Here is a 6000-nt window from a genome sequence, read left to right as displayed (position 1 = left end):
TGGTAGGATATCCTGCTTTGAACTACGGCGAAAGACAATGCCAGGTTTCCCAGAGAATACCACATACCTAACCTTGTTTGTTTATTTATTATCCTGTCTTTATTACTTTATAAGTAACTCAAGATAGAAACATACCTCCTTTTTTTTTTCTCACAACACCCCTGTGAGGTGGTTTGGGCTAAGAGTGATTGACTTGCCCAAAGTCACCCAGCTGGCTTTCGTGCCTAAGACGGGACTAGAACTCACCATCTCCTGGTGATTGGCCCAAAGTCACCCAGTTGCCATTCATGCTTAAGGCAGCACTAGAACTCAGTCTCCTGGTGATTGGCCAAAAGTCACACATCTGGCTTTCGTACCTAAGACGGGACTAGAACTCACCGTCTCCTGGTGATTGGCCAAAAGTCACACATCTGGCTTTCGTACCTAAGACGGGACTAGAACTCACCGTCTCCTGGTGATTGGCCAAAAGTCACCCAACCGACTTTTGTGCCTAAGATAAGACTAGAACTCCCAGTCTCCTGGTTTCTAGCCACTACACTAGACGTCTCCAAACCTGGCAACTTTAAGACTTGTGGACTTCAACTCTCAGGCTGCTGGCTGAGGAATTCTGGGAGTTGAAGTCCACAAGTCTTAAAGTTGCCAAGTTTGGACTACACCAAACTGGCTTTTATGTTATTGTGTTTTTCAAATTTGGCAAACTTAAGATGGGTTGACTTCAACTCCCAGCATGCTGAATGGGGAATTCTGAGCGTTGAAATCCACCCATCTTAAATGTCTATGAAGATTCTCAATCCTCCAGGACATAGTTGTCCCAAAGGTGCTCTTTTTTTTTTCAAGAGGCCCCTGGACTTTCTTGGTGTTTCCTTGAAGACATTTCCCTTCTCATCCAAGAAGCTTCTTCAGCTCTGACTGGTTGGTGGAAGAACGGAAGGATTGATATTTTCCTTGCAATCATCTGGTTGTTAGTACTCTTTCTGGGGATCGTTGAAGCCTCTTGGAGGTTTGTTTACATCCTCGGGGTCATTTGAGTAGTGCAAATGGGTGTGGAGCCTTCTTGGGACTGCAGAAAGGACCGTGTTATAGTCCTTTCAGTATAAATCCTTCCCTTCTGCACCATTTAGTCAGAACTGAGGAAGCTTCTTGGATGAGAAGCAAAACATCTTCAAGGGATAACAAAGCATGTCCAGTTGTTGCCTCTTGGGGAAAAAAAAGCTCCCTTCGGGACATGTTAAATGACCAAGTTTGAAAAATTCCTTGCTCAGCACATAGTTAGAAATCTCGATTTATTTAGGGCTGTTGGCTCTGCGCTGCAATGCGCCACAGGGCCACTAGATGGCAGGCAAGTCCTGCATTTCCGATCCCCACCCCCTTGCAAAGCCCACAATTCTAATTTGGCTTCTACACGTGTTAACTCTTCCGATTGAACAAAGAAATCCTTTATATTCACTCAAATCTCCTGTTTTCTGCCGGGAATTTTTGCAGCAGAGCTTTTTCCTTCCTCTCCTCGTTTAAAACAGCGGCCGGAAAAATAAGAAAAAACATTATAGTTCATCATCTCCTTTTTCTGGCAATTGCCATTCACTTTCCACGAAAGATTTCAGGGGTGGGTGGGAAATGTTGTTTTTCTCCTTTAAATTAAGCAAATAGCTTGCATCGCAAAGAACAAAGGGCTGAGTTTACACACACGCGGTTCACTCATTTTTGATTTGGCTGATTATTTTTTTTTAAAAAAAACCTGGGTTTTGCAAAAACAAAAAAAAAGCAAAAAGTGCTCCTAGGAAACTAGTTTAACTCCATCAGGTTTATTTATGCCATTAAAAACAAACGGATCTTGCCAGGAGTTGGAATTCCATCCAATTTCCTCCTGGCTTCTTTTGTCTTAAAGCGCCTCTTTAAATCCCTGGACCCAGAAGTCCAAACGCGAAGAGAAGCCCCGTGTCCCACTTCGCTAGCAGTAACTCGCGTTTTTCTCCCGATCTGATCCCCAAAGGGGGAAAGTCTTGCAGGTTCTCGCCCTTGATTTCCGATGGCGGAGTTTTCTAACCTGCAGCTGATGGGTGGGTGGATGGGAAATAAGGAGGCCAAACCGGGTTGCTTTTAGAGTGGCTTGAAGATCTAACTGGGTTGGTGCATATTATTCATAGAATCACAAAAATCATTGGATCAGAGAAAGCCCACATAATCCATGGGTTTTGGGTTTTTTTGCAGAACCCGCTTTCCTTTATTTTTCACGTTTGGATGCTCAACGGCTAAAGCCACTCAGCGCGGATGAGGATTCGCTGGCTTCCTTTTAGTTAATTTTGACATCTAAAGCTTTAGCGTGCATTTTCATTCGGTGGACCCCCATTTCCTTCCTTCCCGCCCCGCAAGCCGGAGCTGCGACAGGGAACCGGAAGTGGAAGGCGTTTTCCATGCGATCGCGTCTCTACACGCCCTCCCTCCCACCTCCGCCCCGCCCTGCCCTGCTTTTGGGGACGAGGCTCCTCCTCCTTCTCCTCATTCCTCCCGCCCAACCGAGAAGGCCACGGGGGCGGGACTACATCCCCCAGCATGCCACGGGCGCCGCCGCGCAGGCGTACTGGGCGCGCTCCCCTGCCATCTTGGCTGCTTCCGCGGGAGCCGCCAAACAAACCGCGAAGGTGCCCCGAAGCCCATCGGCCGCCGCGGGGCGGAGGGGTCGATGGTGGCGCCGGGGAGGGCTGGCAGGTGGGTCCGCGGGGGCCTGGCGGAGGGCGGGCCGGCGTGCGTGAGGGCGAGGGGTGGATGATGGGGAGGGAGGGTGTTGGTAGTGCAAGGAGGGACTGCAAAGCCCATCATCCCCAACGGGGGGGAGGAGGGGGATGCCTCTCCCTCAGCCTTGCCGCCACTCTCATTCCCAGCAGCCACGGCCGTCTCCCGTCCTCTTACGCGCAACACACACACACACACACACACACACACACACACACACACTCCTCTGTTTTGCATCCCGACCGGTCCCATCATCCCCGGCCGCCGCGACTCCCTCGCCAACCCTCTCGTGTCCCCTCCCCATCACCCCTGCCTCTGGCTGGGAGGGGGGATTCATTGGAAAGTGTGTATAGGTGTGTGTTTGGTGGGGGGATGGGAGGGAAGGGGGACTACAACTCCCATCCTCCACAGGCAGCGGGTGGTGGGTACAAAGGGGGTGGGAATCGAAGCTGAATAACTTGGGATGGGGTGGGGGGTCCTTTGGATGAGATGGGTGGAAAAATAGGAAAGATGGATGTTTTCCTGCCCCCTCCCCACTCTCAATTCTGCCCCCACACCCTTTTTGGGGGGGCAGGGGGCTTCTTCACTCCCCCTTGATTTCTGCAGGGCCCTGATTGGGGTGTCCGCCCCCCACTCTAGGGGGGGAGGGTTGCATCTCTTTCTCTAGCTTCCCCTTCCCCCTTTTATCCCATTGGTTTCCCCTTCCCCCTTTTTGCATCCCTTCTTTTAATTTTCCCTCCTCCCCTTTTCCTTCCAGTTTGCTCCCACCCCTTTTTTTTTGCATCTCTCCCTCCAGTTTTCCTTTCCCCCCTTTTTTCCCCCTTCTGGTTTTCCTTTCTTCCCTTTTTGGAAATATCTTCCTCTAATTTCCCCTTCCCCCCTTTTCCTTCCAGTTTCCCCTTCCTCCTTTTTATCCCTCTAGCTTCACCTTCCTATTTTCTATTCTATTCTTCTCTATTCTATTTTATTCCATTCTATTTTCTATATTCTTCTATTCTTTTCTGTTCTATTCCGTTTTCTATATTCATCTATTCTATTCTGTTTTTCTCTATTTTCTATTATCTTCTATTTTTCTCTATTTTCTATTCTATCCTAGTCCATTCTATTCTCCATATTTTCTTCTCTATTTTCTTCTATTTTTCACTATTCTATTCTATTTTCTATATTTATCTATTCTATTCTCTATTCTATTCTGTTTTCCTCTATTTCCTATTATATTCTATTTTTCTCTTTTTTCTATTCTATTTTCTATATTCACCTATTCTATTCCTATTCCTATTCTATTCTTTCCTAGTCCATTCTATTCTCCATATTTTCTTCTCTATTTTCTTCTATTTTTCACTTTTCTTTTCTATTCTTTTCTATTTTCTATATTTATCTATTCTATTCTCTATTCTACTTTTCTCTATTTTCTATTCTATTCTATTTTCTATATTCATCTATTCTATTCTTTTCTATTTTATTCTTCTCTATTTTCTATTTTATTCTATTCATTTTCACTATTCTTTTTTATTATTTTCTGTTCTTTTCTGTTCTGTTCTGTTCTTGTCTATTCTATCATATTCTAATGTCCTCCTACGGAGATCTGAATGAGAATTTAGGGGTTTCCCAAAGGATTCTGGGAATGAAATGGCCAGATAAACCTGGTATTTGTCTGTTGACCGATCATACATTTTAGCCAAGTCTATGTAGCTACCCATTGCAGCAGGACTGTGTGTGATGAATATTGAATGCAACCACAGGTGACCTTACAGATGTTGGTGAGAATTTAGGGGATTCCCAAAAGGATTCTGGGAATGAAATTTCCACGGAAACCCAAATTCATCCTTGTTGGTTGACTGATCATAATTTTAGCCAAGTCGTGTCTGGTTACCCGTCGGAGCAGGAGCGTTGTGTGATGAGTATTGAATGTAACCTGGGGGAATCTAATAGATCTTGATGAGAATCTGATTCTGGGATTCTGGGAATGAAATGACCAGATAGATCAGCATTTCTCTATTGACCAGTCATAATTTTGGCCAAGTCGTGTCCGGTTACTCATTGGGGCAGGACTGTTGGGTGTTGAATGCAACATCAGGTGACATTCTGAGGAGGCGCAGGTAGTCCTCGACTTATGGCCACAAGCAAGCCCAGCATTTCTGTTGCTAAGTGAGCCATTTGTTGAGTTTGGCCCCTGTTTTTACGACCTTGCTTGCCATGGTGGTTAAGTGAATTGCTGCAGCTTGTAAGTTTGTCACATGGTTGTTGAGTGAATCCCATTGACTCTGCTTGTTGGAAGGTTGCAAAAGGGGGGTCAGGTGACCCCGGGGACGCTCAAACCGTCATAAGTACGAACCAAGCCTCTGAATTTTGATGATGTGATCACTGGGACGAGACCAAGGTCATAAGGGTGAAAAAACGGTCATAAGTCCCTTTCTTGGGTGCCGTTGTAATGGTGGCTGGTCGATCAATGAACGGTTGTAAGTCAAGGATTACTTGTGGTTTGGTTTTAGGAGAGGGGTCCCCATAAGAATTTTGGAAGGAAATCACCAGATTGACCAGAATTCACGCAAAAGGATCACAAATTGCCTATTAGGAGGACAGCGAATAAACAGATTCTCAGATTTTGTGAACCGACATCTGCTTGCCTTGTTGTCTCTCACACCCACACACCGGTGCTCCCCTCGCACACCTTCAGCTAGGTGTGTGCAAAACGTAACACTTGGGTCTAGTTTCTGGGAAACGCGGGGAGGTGCTTGAATACACCGATCCAGCTATTATTCCGGGGTGGTCCAGAAATTTAAGTGGATTTTCCAGAACAGGAAGTGGTTTAGTGTTGAATGACAGTCACACCATCCCCGGGAGGGCTGGATTGACATTCCTTTTCTGGAGCGTGCTTGCACTTGCTGAAGCTCGACGCTCAACCTCGAAGGAAGCCATTTATTTATTTATCCATTTATATTGATTTTTATCCCACCTTTATTATTTTGACAAATGACTCAAGGCAGCAAAGATATCCTTCCTCCTCCTATTTTCTGCACAACAACAATCCTGTGAGAAGGCTTGGACTCAGAGAGATAGATCGGTTCAAAATGGCTGGCTTTCTTGGCTAATGTAGAACTAGAACTCCCCGTCTCCTGGTCATTGGCTCAAAGTCGCCCAGCTGGCTTTCATAGCTAAGGCAGGACTAGAACTCCCAGTCTCCTGGTGATTGGCTCAAAGTCGCCCAGCTGGCTTTCATAGCTAAGGCGGGACTAGAACTCTCCGTCTCCTCGTCATAGGCTCAAAGTC

The 6000-nt window shown here is 46.2% G+C and overlaps 1 protein-coding gene across 1 annotated transcript in view; it reads left to right on the top strand.

Moving 5' to 3' along the window:
• The first annotated feature begins 2589 nt into the window (after nucleotides 1-2589).
• The window catches only part of EMSY (EMSY transcriptional repressor, BRCA2 interacting), a 53165-nt gene continuing 49754 nt past the window's right edge, over nucleotides 2590-6000 (top strand). The window contains 1 exon segment of the mRNA XM_087936903.1: nucleotides 2590-2706. The gene's annotated coding sequence lies outside the window, so the exon portion shown is untranslated.

This window comes from Pseudonaja textilis, chromosome 7, assembly GCF_049901715.1.
Source record: "Pseudonaja textilis isolate UNSWEBS1 chromosome 7, rPseTex1.2, whole genome shotgun sequence".
NCBI classification, from domain to species: Eukaryota; Metazoa; Chordata; class Lepidosauria; order Squamata; family Elapidae; genus Pseudonaja; species Pseudonaja textilis.
Note: the sequence above shows the minus strand (reverse complement) of the source record. Positions and strands in the feature narration are given on the sequence as shown.